We start from the raw sequence: 17,498 nt of genomic DNA, 5'->3' as shown, positions 1-17,498 counted from the left end.
TCCACCTATCAGAATCCATGGTTCCCCGCCAACAGTGCCCCACCTCCCATTTATAATGCGCCCCCCTTGTCAGTCGGCTCATCCTGGGGTCAGGCTTCATGGAGCTCCGGGGCGGCCCCCCCCATTTATCCCTCCACCTCAGTTGTGTCCTCTCCGCCTTTTTATCCCAACTACTCTGGGGCCACTTTTGGACCTTACCCTTTCTCAGGTTTTCATCCGCAGCTTTATTTCCCTTATTTGCCAATTTCGCAGCAAAGCGCATCATCGGCTCCCATGCCGATGCTACCTTCCGCATCTCCTGTCATGTACAGTCAAACCTCCACCAGTTTGTCCGTGACGCCCGACTTCACGCTGGTGCCTCCGGCTCGTCTGTTAGCCGCGCCTGCACCCCTTCCGCCTACGCCCGGCATTCCCACCCCCCCCGCGCAGATGGTAGTGACTTCCAGTCCTGTTGTTCACCAGTCTACCCCGGTTGCAGATAATCGGAGGGCGATCGAGGCTCCGTCAAGCGAACCAATCACTGTTGCAGCAGCTGATCCGGTGTGCGCGGAGAAAGGGACGACAGGCGAGTCTTCGGCCACGACGAATGAGCAAGTCGAGGGAGCTGTTCCGGGTCCATCTGGTGCTGGTGAGCATGAGTCTTCTTGTTCGTCTATGTCTGACTCCTCCTCTTCTTCTCATTCTTCTGGTTCCCCTGCGCGCCCGCGTAAAATAGCCAAAATGGTTGCCAGGCGTTTAGCCAAGAAGTCAGTGAGTACAGCTGCACAGGGCGTTAGTGTGGAGCTAGCTACAGTGGCGGCAGGGGCTGATTCAGTGCATTGTGTGAACACCGCCGTTCTTCGCGGCCTGCGAAAGAGTGTGAGGGGGAGAATTCGTAAAGGTAAATTTGTCGACTTCTTTACGCTTACCGAAGATATGAAAAAGGCTTTTGGTCAGGCTAAGAAGGCGGGGGGTATGGGCGAGGAGGCTTTCTGTAGTTTCACCAGTTGGTTGAAGGGCATGCTGGTATTTGCGGCGTGCTATTTGGAGACGCGAGCGGATGAACATGTAAACATAGTGAGATATATTTTTTTAGTGCTAGACATGTTTGTCCGTTCGCGGGCCATGGCATGGCGGGAATACGACGTGCAATTTAGAAGAAAGCATGATGGCAGCAAGATTATTCCGTTCAGAGCAAAAGACGTAGAGGTGTGGTTAGAGGTGTCGCAGCAGCGTCGGCCCCCTTTGGACGGGATGCATCCTCGCAAGGGTTATGCTAGTGGTAGGACGGGGGCGACGGGAGTTATGAAGGGCAAGTGTTTTGCTTTCAACGACTCCCGGTGTACACTCCTGTCGTCTCTGCGGGGGGGAACATCCTGCCAAAGATTGCCGTAGAGGGTCTGCTAGTGCCACCCAGGATCGTGAAGGGTCAAAAGGAGCTGGTTAAGGCTCATTCGCCTATTTGTTTAGCTGCACTAGCTCGCTGGTTGGGTCTATATCCTCATAAGGAGGACGCTTCTTTTTTGTTAGAAGGTTTTTCGTTCGGTTTTTCTCTGCCAATAGTGGGTCCTTTATGGGTCCGGTCGCCCCGTAACTTGCGCTCGGCCAGGGACTACCCAGAAGTTGTGCAAGCGAAAGTTAGGGCTGAGGTGCTGCTGGGGAGGATGGAGGGTCCTTTCCCTGTTCCTCCATTGCAGGATCTTTGTATCTCTCCGGTAGGTGTGGTACCCAAGAAGGCCCCTGGGAAGTTTCGTTTGATCCAACACCTATCATATCCTGATGGGCGTTCGGTGAACGACGCCATTCCTGATAGTTTTTGTAGAGTGAAATATCAAAGTTTTGATGAAGTCTTAGGTTTAGTGCGCAGTTTTGGGCAGGGCGCGCTGCTGGCTAAGTTAGACATTGAGTCAGCCTTCCGTTTATTGCCGTTGCACCCAGACGCTATGCAGTTTATGGGATTCAAACTAGAGTCAGGTTACTTTGTTGACAAATGTTTGCCTATGGGTTGTGCGGTTTCCTGTGCCTATTTTGAGAAATTCAGCTCTTTTCTACACTGGTGTGTTCATGCCGGCACAGGACAAGCGGGCATGGCACACTATTTAGATGACTTTCTCTTCATAGGTCCAGGGGAGAGCGACGTCTGTGCAGACCTCCTGTTTTCTGCTCAAGCTCTGTTTCGCAGTTTAGGAGTTCCCATTGCGCAAGATAAGACGGAGGGTCCCATTTCCTGTCTGTCGTACTTGGGAATTGAGATAGACACGGTTGCGGGTTGTTGTAGGTTACCAAGCGACAAAGTGGCTAGATTGTTAGAACAGATTGCGGGTTGTTTAGCAGTGGACACGGTAAGATTACGTGGAGTTCAGTCACTGCTGGGTTCCTTTAATTTTGCTTGTCGCATAATTCCCATGGGCAGGGTTTTCTGTAGGAAATTGGAGAGGGCCACTGCTGGGTCGAGACAGCCGCATCATCATATTCGTTTGTCGTCAGAGATTAAGCAAGATCTTCGGGTTTGGACCAAGTTTCTGGTTCAGTTCAATGGCGAACGTATTTGGCCAGCGCCTCCAGTGGCAAATGGGTCATTGCAACTGTATACTGATGCGGCTGGATCATCTGGTTTTGGGGCTTTTTTCAATGGGGAATGGTGCGCTACTGCTTGGCCTTTAGTTTGGCGCGACGAAGGCTTAACTAGTAATTTGTTGCTCTTGGAACTGTTCCCAATTGTCGTTGCTGTGGAACTCTGGTCAGCGCGTCTGAGTAACCGGCATGTAATTTTTTGGTGCGACAATTTGGGGGTGGTGCATGCTATTAACAACCAGCGATCGTCCTCTCCGTTAGTTTTGCGTTTGCTTCGTCATTTCATTTTGCGCTGTTTAGAGGACAACATACGTTTTAGAGCTCGTCATGTACCTGGTGTTGTTAACGAGATTGCAGACGCATTGTCTCGTTTTCAATTTGAACGTTTTCGGACACTTGCACCGTCTGCTTCTGCTGTTGGTTTGACATGCCCCCCGTTTGTGTGGCAGATAATCAGGCCGGCTTAGAGGCTTTGGCGATGCAATCGCTCGCTCCATCAACTCTCCGCAAATACTCGGCCGCATGGCGGGATTGGAGCAGTCACTGCGCGCGCCAAGATTCGGAGGGTAAGTCTCCGAAGGAGTTGCTGTCATCCTTTGTGTGGGAGAGATATCAGCAGGGGAGGTCCAGGGCCTATGTGGCGTCGGCGCTTGCGGGAGTCTCTTTTTTTTGCAAACTAAAAGGTTTGATTGACCCAACCAGGTCTTTTCTTCTTGCTAAGGCTCTAAAAGGTTGGGCTAGGCAGGCTCCTGCTCGCGCCGATTCCCGTCGGCCGGTGGACACCCAGCTTTTGGCAGCATTGCTTAAGGTTATGGAGAAGGTAGCTTCTGATTCGTTTGAGGCTGCTCTTTTTCGTTTAGCTTTTTCTGCTGCGTTTTTTGGAGCTTTCAGGGTTAGCGAATTAGTGGCAGTTAATAGTTTATCTGAGTCCTCCGGGTTGTTGTATAAGGACATTGTTTTTAGAGATGCGGCGGTGCTTTGTAAGCTCCGTCTCTCTAAAACGGATCAGTCAGGTAGGGGTAAATGGGTCACGCTTGCGCAGCAGCAGGATTGCAATATTTGCCCGGTTCATTTAGCATCGCAATACATGTTAGTGCGCCCAGTTGGGGGGATTCAGTGGTTGGTTCATGCGGATGCTAAGCCTCTCACAAAGTTTCAGTTCACTGCGTTATTTAAGCGAAGTTTAATAGAATTGGGTTTAGATCATACAGATTATGGCACCCATTCCTTTCGAATAGGGGCAGCCACTTGTGCAGCGCTTGCAGGGGCATCTCCTTCGGATATTCAAAAGGTGGGGCGTTGGAAGTCAGGGTGTTATAAGAAGTATGTTCGCTGCGACAAGTTGTAGGTGCGCACCCTGCGATAACCCGAAAACGTTGTTTACCTGCCAATCGTTGAACGGTTAGCGTTCAACAATTTGGGGTGTGTGGGGATTTTTTAATTTTCCTCCCGTTAGCCATGATCTGGCCCAATTTGGTTCACGGGTAGGTTTTTTGTTTTTTCTTCTTCACTCGGGTTCCTGTTTCCCCCTTTTTTGGCATCCCTGCTAGTTAGTTGCTCTGTTTTGTTCTAAGTTGTGTCATTTTGATCCAGGTTGGGTGTGGTTTCTCATGTTAGGGTTTCTTCTTTTGCAGTGTTGACAAAAGAAGACGGGCAGGTGTGGTTGGTTGGCCACTCCTACATTTTTTGGGCGGAAAAACATGTCTCGGGACGGACTAGTGGCTTGCCAATTGGTAGTCGGAAAGTGCGTTGGATTGGAGTGAGAGGTTTGCGAGTGGACGGTGTTTTGGCACTGATTGTTTCTGCGGTAGCAAAATGGGGAATGCCCGAATGGCTGGTGCTTCACGTTGGTGGCAATGATGTTGGTCAGCTGACAGGTGTGGGTTTAATTGTGAGTCTGCGTGAGATTGTGGATTCGATTCGTACAAAATGGCCATCCATTCAGATGGTGTGGTCAGAGATGACACCCCGCTTGACGTGGAGAGGAGTGCGAAAGTTTGGGGCATTGGAAAGAACACAGAGGAAGGTGAACGTGGCAGTGTCTAAGCATGTCGTGTCGATAGGTGGCTTGGTGGTGCGTCATGGCTTTTTTGAGGGTGATCTTGTACGTTTCTTCCGTCATGATGGCGTGCATTTGAACGGACTGGGTATGAATCTTTTTGTTCAGGATTTGTTTTCGTTTCTTGGTTAGTTCTTTTGGGTGGCGGGCCAGTCTCTATTAGGGCCTGGCTTTGGCGGGAGTACGCTGCAGCTCAGTGGTTTTATGGGACGCAAGATAACTGTGGGAGCACTTGCTCTCGATGTACAAGGCGGATTTGTCCTGCTCCGCACGGGGGGACCCGGGCGTTTTTGCACGAAATGCCTCGGATTGGCCCAGGAGGGAAGTGAGACCCTCACGGTTTAAGTGCGTCTGAAAGGGGGAACGGTTTAGGCGTTCCCTGAGTATTTTGGAGTAAGTTAAAAAGCTAGAACTGAGTCTGCAGCGTCTCTTTGCCACCCTGGTTAGGTTAATTGATTCAATTATAAATAAAAGCTGTGACCTTTTTAGCCAAGCTATGGTGTCTGTGTCTTTATTTGTAGTTAAGGTTAAGTAAGCTAATCAAGGTTGTATAAGTTTGGAAGTTATAAACGTATGTAATTCTTATGAATGACGAAATATGAATAGGATTGAGGAGTGTTAAGATTATTAGTTTTTACTGACAGTGTGTTTTGAATGACAGCCTTGTTGCTGGGTAAATTGAGTATTAGTTTGGGTGTGATCAGCTGCGTCCAAGGGCCAGTCATATAGTTTGGGGGAGTGGTTATAGGGGACTATATAGGAGCCTGTAGTCCTTGGGATCAGCCTCTTTGAAAGAAATTTTGAAACCCACCATCCCTCCCTGATATTTGGTTGTGTATTAACATTTTTCCTATTACAGGTGAGGCACAGCATGGCGGGAGTACGCTGCAGCTCAGTGGTTTTATGGGATGCAAGATAACTGTGGGAGCACTTGCTCTCGATGTACAAGGCGGATTTGTCCTGCTCCGCACGGGGGGACCCGGGCGTTTTTGCACGAAACGCCTCGGATTGGCCCAGGAGGGAAGTGAGACCCTCACGGTTTAAGTGCGTCTGAAAGGGGGAACGGTTTAGGCGTTCCCTGAGTATTTTGGAGTAAGTTAAAAAGCTAGAACTGAGTCTGCAGCGTCTCTTTGCCACCCTGGTTAGGTTAATTGATTCAATTATAAATAAAAGCTGTGACCTTTTTAGCCAAGCTATGGTGTCTGTGTCTTTATTTGTAGTTAAGGTTAAGTAAGCTAATCAAGGTTGTATAAGTTTGGAAGTTATAAACGTATGTAATTCTTAATAAAAAATATATGAAAATCAAAAACGTCAAAAAACCCCATATATCAGTTTCAAAAGAATAATACCAGGTAAGTAAACGAATGACGTTTCAATGGTTGAGGAGTGCGTTCAGGAATGGATATAGGATAGTGTTCTTATTTCCAATACATGGTTTTGTGTGCAAAATTCCTTTAGGGGGTCCAGATTTAAGTTGGAGAAAGTATCAACTGTCAGTTCTGCAGTAACTGGCAGTCTCGCTTGACACTGAAGGGGTGGTAAGGTAAGTGTGAGCAGAATCGGTATGATTTACCACCGGACCCATGCCCGGCAGTTGGAATCCCGACAGTGGCATCCCGGCAGAGGAAATCCCGATTATCAAAGGTAAGTATATACTAACCTATTTCTACCCCCTAACCCTAACCCTCCCTTACAGGTGCCTAACCCTAAACTTCCCCCAGTGCCTGACCCTAATCCCCCCTCTAAGCGCCTAAACCTAATCCCCCCCTTCCCCGCTGCCTAAACCTAAGTCCCCCTCGGGGGTGTCTAACGCTAACCCCCCTTCCTATAGCCTAAACCTAACCTCCCAGGGGGTTCCTAACCCTAAATCTCTCCAAGGAACCCTAAACCTAACCCTTCCCCCCATGGCTATCCGCGCTCTGCACCTGGCACCCGGCATCCCTTCGATTGGGATGCCGGGCATCGGGCTCCCGGCGTATGTCTAATGACAGGCGTCGGTATATCAACGCCTGTCTTTAGACCCTTGCCGGGATATGATAGTCAGGAAGCCGGCTGTTGGGATTAGGTCCGCCGGCTTCCCGACTGCATACCATGTGAGTAGATAGCACTCACATGCACTGCTACATGGCAATGCTCATGTATCATCTCCTTTGTGGTTCAAGGGTGGAATTCCTGGTGATGTGGGGAGTGTTCAGTTGGATAGCACACGTGACGGTTGTCCCGCTTGCAATCGCCATACTACCGAGATCCCCGCCTACCACAGTCTTCCCATATACTATGAACCACTTCTTATCTTCACTCGCGGCTCTGCCTGTCACGGGTGCTTGCCTTTACTTCATCCACTTCACGTCGCCTGGTGACTCAGGTGTTCCCTGGTGTGTAGTATACAGGTAATGGGTCCAACGTGTGTCAGCCAGCTGCGGTGGCCTTCTTCTGTGGTGGTACCCCCTATGCAGTGCCCTTTATAAAGTGACCCCCAGTAGTAGTCCCCCCATGCAGTGCCCCCCAGTAGTGTCCTTATGCAGGCTCCCAGGAGTGATCCCCATATCCATTGCCCCTAATACAGTGCCCCCTGTAGTGGTCCTCCCTATTTAGTGCCCCTAGTAGTGGTCACCCCAGTGCAGTTCCCCTTGTGCCCCTAGTAGTAAGCCCCTTATATAGTGCCCCCAGTAGTAGTCCCCCACAGGAGTAGTCCCCAGTAGAGGACCCCCCTCCCAATGCAGTTCCCCCAGTAGAAGCCCCCCCAGTAGTAGTCCTTAGTAGAGGTCCCCCCCGTAGTGCCCCCAGTAGAGGTCCCCCAGTAGTGCCCCAATTAGGGCCCCCCCAATGCAGTACCTGAATCCACACTTCAGCTCTGGCCACTGCTCCTGCTGCCACCGCATGTTAGTCTGGCTGGCGCACTCTGCATTATGGGAGAGACGTCATGACATCTCTTCCATTAACCTCTGCAGGAGCTGGAAGGTGGAGCTCATGAGTGAGCTCCAGGCCGGCTCTTGCAGTGGGCGCAGAAGCCAATGAGAGTCTGTCTGATTCTCATTGGCTGCTGATTAAAACACACATTGCCACAGCACTGGCGGCGATGTGTGTGTAAAAATGAACCAGCCTAGGCCCATCTCTCACCCTCCGCCTGGCGCTATTTAGTAAGCGCTCAGGGGGAGGGAAGGGGCTCAGCTGTGCAGCACAGGATGGTGCTGGGTGTAGGGAAGCCTAGCGCCAATCCTGTGTAAATGTGTAGTGCTGACCGCACTCATTGCGGTCAGCACTACACTGGCTAACGAGAAAGTGCCGGTACCGTGGCACCCAGGGCATGTGCCCTGGCGGCCCTGCCCTAGTTACGCAACTACTCACAAGTTGCGGTTCCGCTCTTAGTCAATGTGTACAAGAGGGGCACATTGATGTAGGCTGCGCTGTATTCTGCTATAAATTGGCTGTGCTGTGTCAATCAAAAGAGATGTTCACTTGCATATATAAGCCCTGTGACTCCACACAGTTTTAATTGAACTGGGACCTCAAAAAAAATCAAAATATAAAAATATATAATGTTTGTACTGTTTGGTGTGCTTTACCCTAGTGTGGTTTGTTCACATGTATATATACAGTAAGCCCTGTGACTCCACATAGTTTGAATTGAGCTGCGAATTATAAAAATAAAAAAATATCGTTACATTTATTGTTTGTACTGTTTGGTACACTTTACTCTAGCTCGCTTAGTTCACATGCACATATAAGCCCTGTTACTAAATGCAGGATGAATTGAGCTGCAACATAAAAAAAATTCAAATAAAAAATTACTGTAGATAGTCAAATTCTATTGTTTATACTGTTTGGTTCGCTTTACCCTAGTGTGCTTTGTTCATGTGCATATATCAGCCACACAGTGATCTGCGAACTGAAAAATTAACAATCATGATGACGATGCTAATCATTGTACTAAAGCTAAAGGGTCAAGGCATCTAAAATTAAAAAAAAACAATATACAGTGCTAAAGAAAAAAACACATCTAATAAAGGGAAATGTGGTGCAGAAAAACATAAACTTGCCAACATAGTGGCAAATAAAGACTGAGGCCTTGGCCTTTATTTATGAGTGGTGGTTCTGCAAGTGTCAGTGAGGCATCTCCCTCTGCCTCTTATGATAATGCAAGACATTGTAGAAGAGGTGTAAAAAAAATTGAAGGCCACTAAGGCAGTAGAACAAACTGTGTGTTCAAAAACAGAATGTCACAAATCCTTGAGAAGAGTCTATGAGCCAAATGTAATATGGTGAGAGTTTACAAAATGTGAGAGTTTAGCAGTAAAACTCTCACACTAATATATTGATCAAGTTGTATTTTCAAAGCAGGAAACACCTGGATGAGTTTAAATCTTGAGAGTTTTTTTAATCTGAAAAACATGCAAGTTTGCATGTTCTGTGACTATACTACATTGGGTGAGTTTAAAAATGTGAGAATTTTCTCTCATATTTTCTAAACTCTCACCATATTAAATGTGGCCCTAAGTGTGTTCCAGTGCTATGTATGAGCCTGACCTTTCTGATACTGTTGTACTCACAAAGAAGGTGCCTTCCACCATTTCTGCTCCCTCTGCCAATGTGGGGATGAGCAGCACAAATATAGCTGATGACATAGAAATTGAGGATGCCACAGAGGAAGATCAAAAGGATGAGAGGGATGTTTGCATAGCTGATGCCAGTGTTAATGAGAATTTTGAGGATGAGGATGTTGTTTGTATAAGTCAGGCACTAGTGGAAGCAGCTCTTGGACATGAAAACAGGAAGGCCATTGTAATGCCTGGGTATAGGACCAACAAATGCACCTCTTATGTGTGGATTTATGTTTACCCAAATCCTGATGACAATTGTCAAGCCATCTGTAGCATTTGTAAAAACACTGTAAGTAGAGGTGGGGATGTTAACCATCTAGTAACCTCCACCCTCTTAGACATTTACATAAGAAACTGGTGCTAAAAAATAACAACAAGCAGTTCAGCATCAGCTAGCTCCCTTCACTCAAGTTCAACTAGATCCCAGCACCTGCTATCTCTTCTGCCAACACTTTCAGCCTCAATATACACAGTAATGTTTAGAGGTAGTCCTGCATCCAGTTTGTTAAAGCTAGGTGACTCCTCCCATATACAGAATTCCTTAGCAGAATCCTGCAGTGGTAGGCCTGCTGTTGCTGGGGATGGATCTATATCCCAGAAGGGGACTAAGGAAACTACTATTTTAAATATATCAACTGACTGTGAAACAGTCATTTGCAAGGGGAAGCAAGTATGACAGCTCTCACCCAGTCGCACAGTGGATCACTGATGCTAACATGGCTATGCTAGTATTAGATCTGCATCCAATATTCACCATTAATGCAGTGGGTTTCACACAGTTAATTTAGGTCCTGTGTCTCAGGTACCAAATTCAATCTCGTTTCCAGTTTACCCAAAAAGCCATTCCTCGGCTGTACCAGAACATTAAAAAAATAATAATTATTGGCTTACAAAATGCCAATATACCAACTGTCCATCACAGATAAGTGGACAAACATTAGTGGTCAAACTAAAGGTTACATGACTGTGACAGCTCACTGGGTGAGTCATGCTTCTTTATCAGCAACAGCAGTATCTAACTAAAAACCAGCTCATTTAGAGGCAGGCTACTCTATATATCACCGGCTTTACTAAGAGGCATACCACTGACAACCTCTTTAGAAAAACTAAGGTATGTAATTCCAATATGGCTTTCCCCACATGGACTCTCCTCAGGATTTGTGAATTCTGACAATGCCACCAATATTGTGAGAGCATCATAGCTGGGTGAATTCCAACATGTCCCATTACCTTAGTGGTACAGGGTTTTTTAAAAAAAAAATGAGAGGGGCATGCAGGAGATGCTGCCAGTGGCCTGAAACCATTTTGGGACATTTTTGCCATTCAGTCACAGCATGCCGGAGATTGCAGCAGCTGCAAGAACAGTTGAATTTGCCCTGCCACCAACTGAGGCAGGAGGTGGTAACCAGATGGAATTTCACCCTTTATATGCTTCAGTGGATGGATGAATAGCAAAAAGCCATCAACAGCTATAAAACAAGTATGACATTGGGAGAGAAAGAGATGTTCCTTAGTTCAGCGCAGTGGAGATGCTTTCTGTCTTATTCAAGGTTCTCAAACCCTTAGCAGTAGATACCTCTGTAGTGAGTTCAGACACTGCTAGCTTGAGTCAGATGATTCTCCTAAATAGGTTTTTGGAAAATCAGCTTGAGAAATTGAAGGAGGAAATGAAACAAATCAATTCTACAAGGTGGACTTGTAGATCAACTCTTTTGTTCACTTTGCCAGGATCCAAGGGTTGCCAATATCTTGAAAATAGATCACTACATTTTGGCGACCATGTTGGATCCTAGGTTTAAGTCATATGTCCTGTCTCTCTTTCCAACTGACCCAGATCTTAAGAGATGCAAAGAACTCCTGGTGAGCAAGTTGGCAGCTCTAATGGTACAAGACATGATGACATCTATTCCTACAGTTTTTCCAGCAGCTGCTAGGAAAAAACTCAGCTTACCCAAAAGACCCAGTGGTGATGCAGAGGAGTCAACACAACATTGTAACATCTGGTTGGGTCTAAAAGAATTGCTAAAAATTAGTGACACCTCCATCTGACAGGGTCACAATCTAAAGAATGGTGGAGGATTATTTTCATGACATCATACACATACTGTACCAAACTGCCTGTAGTAATCCTGGATGGGTGGTAACCGTACATTCTCTGCTTGTCTTAAGGTCCCTCTGCCCTCATCTTCCTATAAGGGAACATGATTTTTCTACAAATTCTGGGGTGGTAGAGGTCACTTATTATTCTTCACATTTTAAAAATGAATTTAGCAAATTCCACTTTTGCAGAAATGTACGTCTCTAGGTGCACTTTATCCAGTAATAATATGAAGCTAAACTGACCAGTGTTTGTAACGAAAAAGTTAAATATGGAAATAAAATCTAATGCAGGATCTGTCCAGCTTCATGATATCCTGTGAGAACCGGATGGAGCTCCTGTTTTCACTATAACAGGATTAATCACAAGTTTTTGTTACATTGTATGTGTGCCATGCCAGCTGCTTGTGATCTGTATGCCATGTTATCTCAAATAGCCAATGGCTGAATTATTATTACCTCTACAATATAAAAAGCTGATAAACAGTAATGTACATTTAGCACTCTTGTAGAAATAGCTTAAACTAACAACAAGGACAGAAGGAAAGTAAGTATGGCTCATATTCTTACTAATCTTTGTAATTCACTGGAATATTATTTTCTGTAAAACACTTATTACATTATGTATATTTATTAGAATGTGTTAAATAGAATGAACTACCTGTAGATTCAAAGATACTACTTATTAATTTTAGTCAAATGCTTCTAAAACTGATATATTGATATATTTGCTTCTAAAATAAATATAAAATATAAGGCTTTGTTGAAATTTTTAAAACATACTGAAGCACATTAATGGGAAATAAGTACTGTTTAGTCTGATTGCAATGCAGCAATACTGCAATTTATAGAGGTAATTTACACGTCTCTTCACAGACTCCCAGAAGAGTGGGTTACCCTTCCACATGGCAAACAATTAATGGACAGTTATGTAATGCATAATGGAGATAGAAAAACCAATGATTTAAAGGGGTTCCATTCAATATGTCAACACTTAGAATATCAACAATCAAAATGTCAAATTTTAGAATGTCAACATGTTTAGAATTTCAACAGATGGCATGTGTACATCCACTAAGATAGAACTGACAAGAGGGGAATTATTGGTTGTAATCTTTTCTTTTAAATTTATACTCATTTGTTGGTATTATTCATTTGTGTGATATATATATATAATTTACTGGTTCTAAATATAAATACAGACAGACAGTCACAGTTTGATTCAAAAAGAAGACTGGTTTTTTTCAGGATGTCTTCTCTCGATCAAGTTTACAATATACAATTTTCTGCCATATTTAATGGAGACTAGTATGGGTAATACAGATATCATCCTCTATTGTATGTGTTCATGATTTTTATATGACTGACTGTTAAGAGCTGTTATAGAAAGATATTTTGCTGTTTTAAAGCATATTATATACCATGTATTTATATACTATGTATTTATAAACTGCACAGATGGTGCCTTCTTTCTAACCCCCAGCTTCTTTAAATACATGACAGAGTGTAAAGGGAGGAAATTGTGTTCCTATATTTTATTACTATTAATTTCCTTGTAAAGTCATTATAAAACTAGAAAAGCACCTTTACTGTTTCTTAAAAGAGGACATAAATGTATCTATTAGTACTGAATGTGCAAATGTGCATGTGGGGTGCCTTTATTATATAACATTCCTCTGCATGTTATCAATTTCCTCTCCAGACCCCCTCACTGACTTACCCTCACACTCTTCTTTGCAGCCCACCCCCTCCACAGTATATATTTTTTTGCCATTTGACATTTAATCTCTGCCCTCACCCTGGGGCAGTTTATGAGAGGAGGAACCCCATTTGTAGTCTCCCTGCAGTCCCCCCACTCTTGGTGGGTCATTCAAGGAGTAGGCTGTCGCCATGCCAGAGTCTAATGCACATGCGCAGACCTCCAAAAAATTATGCTGTTCCTCTCCTTAAATTTACCAGACAAATACACTGGCATCGACGGAGAGGTAAGTATAGGTTATGAGTGCAGGGTGTGCAGTGTGGGCCTCCATGGAAACAGGAACCTGTGTGTACCACACACCATTTACCCATTAAAGATTCACCACTGTCGCCTCCAACCCAATGAGGCTCCTTTTTTTATTGTACTTGGCTCATTTGCCCACTTCCTATTTTTTTTCAATTTGGGCTTTGTTCTCTTTACCCTCTATCTTTTTATATATTTTTTCATTTGAGTCTGGTTTTCTTTGGCCTCCATCGCTATGTTTTCATTTTCCTTTCCATGGTCCTGGCTGCCTCCCTCCTCTATATATTTTTTAACTATTAACTGGTGATGCCGCCATCTGCTTTTGCAGAGGAGATCAATTCTGCATAAGTACAGAAAAGATCTCATCTGACTCCCCGGACATCCCAGAAGTGCGACCGCCTGCATCACTTCTGGAATCACACCCCAGAATGCCATGCGAACAGCACTCTGGGGCAAGTGCAGAAATCAGCTGCAGCAGGAGGGATTAGTCCCACCTGATACATGCTTTGATGCACTCTGCATGTGGGGGAGGGGGGTATATGCCCATGGAGATAAGAAGTAACCCCCAGGTGGAATCGAGAATCAGTGGTGGTGGAGGAGGTGTAATATAGAGAAATATGACACTGGAGGGTGGGTAAAATAATTATATATATATATATATATATTGGTCACATGGTAGGAGGATGAGGGGGGTGGTCCAAAAAAAGGAGCTTTTTACAAGGGGGTAGAGTTGGTTTAGAAAACAGTGATTTTTTTTTACTAATAAGGGGCTCTGGGGGTATTATTATTAGGAAATATGACCACTTGGGAGTCTATTGCCAAAAGGGGATGGAAAGATATTTTATAGTAGGGGTTTATAAGGGTGGATGGGGGGCGCAAAGTACCCTCTAGATCAGGGGGGTTTTTTTTGTGCTGAGGGACATTTATATATATAACATTATTCACCGGCCGGCACAGGCCACGCCCCCTTCATGCGATATCACATGGGGTGGGGCCATAAACGCCGATATTTACAGCAATGCCCAGATCATCCTGAGGATGCTCCTGGGAGCTGTAAGGGAAGCGGTGTGAACACCAGAAGTGTCCTAAGAATGCTACAGGTGGCACTGCTGCATAGATTCTGGCTGCAGGGGGCCATTCTAGGCATCCTGCTAGCCAGATGAGGCTAGCAGAAAAAAGCTGCAAGGGCCAGACAAAATCATTCTGCAGGCCTTAAACATTTCCCCATCCCTGCTCTAGATAGATATATTTTTTTAATTAAATATTTAAATATATTATTAAAAATAATTTTACCTTTATTGTATAAAAAAACAACAAATTATGGGGAAACATTGTCAGTTAAGTGGTTAATTTGAGCTTTTTTAATTATACCATACTTTTCTTTTAGTCCATTTTTTTTAAATTATGACATACAGTGACTCTCTTCCTCCCTCCTACAATACTAACTTAACTCTGGTTCTCTTCTATGTTACCTTTTCTTCCTATCTACAGTACACTTTACAAGAGTTACAGTGTTCTTTCACTGGGCTCCTCTCTCCACTGACACCATCACTGCATTGTGTTGTGAAATATATTGGCATCAGGGGGAAAAAAATTAGCAGGAGCCCCAGTGTATATTTTGCATTGATCTAAATGTGATTACATAAATATAGTGGGATTATCAGGACTTAAAGATGCCCACACACAAGGTGATATGTTACACATTCAGCCCAAAGCCGACGCATCGGGATGACAGATCGTGTAAAATATGTCCTAATCATGAATCTCCACTCACGATTACGATGCTGATGCGCAGGCAAGATCTGAAAATCTCAGTCACGATGCACTGGAATAGTGTTGGAGGCATGATAGATCGTGGGTCAATTTGGATAGTTTTTAACACCAAATCATGCCCACGACTGCCGGCGAGCTGTTGGGGGAGAAATCGGACATGATATCACATCGTGACCAGATCATCTAGTGTGTAGGCTCCTTAAGGAACACTGGGCCTGATTCAGAACTGCTCGCGAGTGCTGAGCACTCGCAAGCGGGTCGATGTAGGCCCAGTGCGCATGCGCACGACAGACCCGGCTCCGTTGTGCGCATGCACGAGACCCGGATAGCGATATGGGTCTCGTACCAAAGGGGGCGTGCTGTCGATGGTGAGTGACAGCACGCCCCCTTTGGTGGGTGTGGCTGCCCAGATGGAGGCGTTCCTATGGGAATGCCTACCGTCTGGGGCCGGCCCCACTGACATCACAAGTGATGTCAGTGGGAGTGCCTTCGGCTCTGATAGAGCCAAAAGCACTCCAGGGCTTGCGGCAATGAGACCCTACCACAAGGGTCTCATCGCAAACCCGATGGTCATGATGGTCTTGACCATCGCGACCATCTTTTTGGCCGCTCGCTGTAGCTGTGGGTGGTCACCCACAGCTATGCGAGCGGCCAGGAGGCCGCTCTAAAAAAGAGAAGGAGGGCCCTGATTCTGAGCGAGCTCTCTGTCAGAGCGTCCGTCTCTGAATCAGGGCCACTGTGGATAGAAACCTGTAAATGTATCTTTAGTGAATGGGCTTTATTGGTACAGCTCATTTTTGTATTCATTGAAGTGAGAAACAGCATCATTAAATGTATGAGAGCATTTTTCTGGTATAAGAAGTATGCAAATCTTTCCTTACAATCTACATAAGATGAGCAGATGGCCAATTAAAGGTGAATTCTTATCCATTTTGCTATATACTGTTTAGATTGTTAAAGCAACTCTGCTTTGGAGAAATCTATTTTTGCTCATATTTTTTTGGTATTTTGTAGGGAGTTTTTGTACCTCGATCACCTATTTAACAAGCTATTTATACCAAACCCAGGTGTCCAAAACCTGTACTGGTCTGATATATCATATATAAAATCTTGTCTCTATTTTTCTATATTTATTTGAACTTATCTCTATATATAAGCATAGTGAGATTGGTGTATTTTCCTGAAGGTTGGTGACCTTAGATGTGTTTTACCAGGAGGTGCATAAGATATTTTTGCCACGTCAACATAATTAGATATTTATCGTATTATTTCAATATCATTTAATTGTTTTCTAATTAACATATTTAGATTTTATTTTTATTTTTTTAACTTTTTTTACTCTTTTTAGAGGATAATTTATTAAAAGTTAAGTTTTAAATTACCACTGTATCATTAATAACAATATTACTTACAGGAGTGCCCCCCAAAAAACAACATATTATTGTCTGAGTTGCCCCTTGCAACAGATATTCATGTGTAGAGCACAAATGTTTTGGGAGCATCACCAACATCCATCATATACTGTGAGATAGACCATGAAGTTGGTTTCCTTGAAATGAATCCCATATATACGAATCTAACACTTCTGCTTTACCGGTGTGGACTCATATTTGAAAGTGGAAAAAAATTAGGAAGTTGAGACTCACTATACAATAAAGTAAGTCAGCAATGCCTGATTTTTGTGGGACAAGTAGATATTACATTGGTTGCAATCAGGATTTTCTGTGGCAGTAATGTAGTATTAGCATGAAATTGCTACATTTTGCATTAACATATGGTCCTGCTGTCTGGCAATGGGAGCCCTTAGACTGCAGACTCTTCACCCTACCCCTAAATCAACCTTTTACAAATTCAAGAAATTCATGTACATAACTGAAAAAATGATTTCATAGGTCTGCAGATGAGAGACAGACCCCCAATATCCAATAACTTACCCAGATGCCACAAGTTTGATTCTACAGGCTTACTTACAGTAAGTGCAAGGTCCCCCCAGTATTCATACAGCAGCATGTACTTGCTGCATTGCAGGTCTGTACACACAGACCCAAACAGGGACAGTTTGGCCATCTGCCATTTCTGGCAAATGCCAGAAGGGCTGATGGCCTCAAGGCTGGCACGCGGAGACCCCCGCCCTCCACCACATGCCGCCGGATACATGAAATGAGCTTGGGGGGGACGATGCACTCTGATTGGCCGGGAAGGGATGGGGGATTGCCGCGATGCCAGGCAACCATGACTCACAGCACGCCCCCTTGAAACTTAACCACGCCCCCCTTTGTGAGCACCTGCATCTAAGGCACACACAGGGCAGACAGCCAGGGCTCATCTATAGCCCTGGTCTGTCCCTGGACCCAAATGATCCATGCACTGGCTACCATCTAGTGACAATGAGGTTGCAGTAACATCCACTGTG

The sequence above is a fragment of the Taudactylus pleione genome, unplaced genomic scaffold (genome assembly GCF_031769625.1).
Source record: "Taudactylus pleione unplaced genomic scaffold, aTauple2 ptg000396l, whole genome shotgun sequence".
NCBI classification, from domain to species: domain Eukaryota; kingdom Metazoa; phylum Chordata; class Amphibia; order Anura; family Myobatrachidae; genus Taudactylus; species Taudactylus pleione.
The sequence above is the reverse complement of the archived record's forward strand: the minus strand, read 5'-3'. Positions refer to the sequence as shown.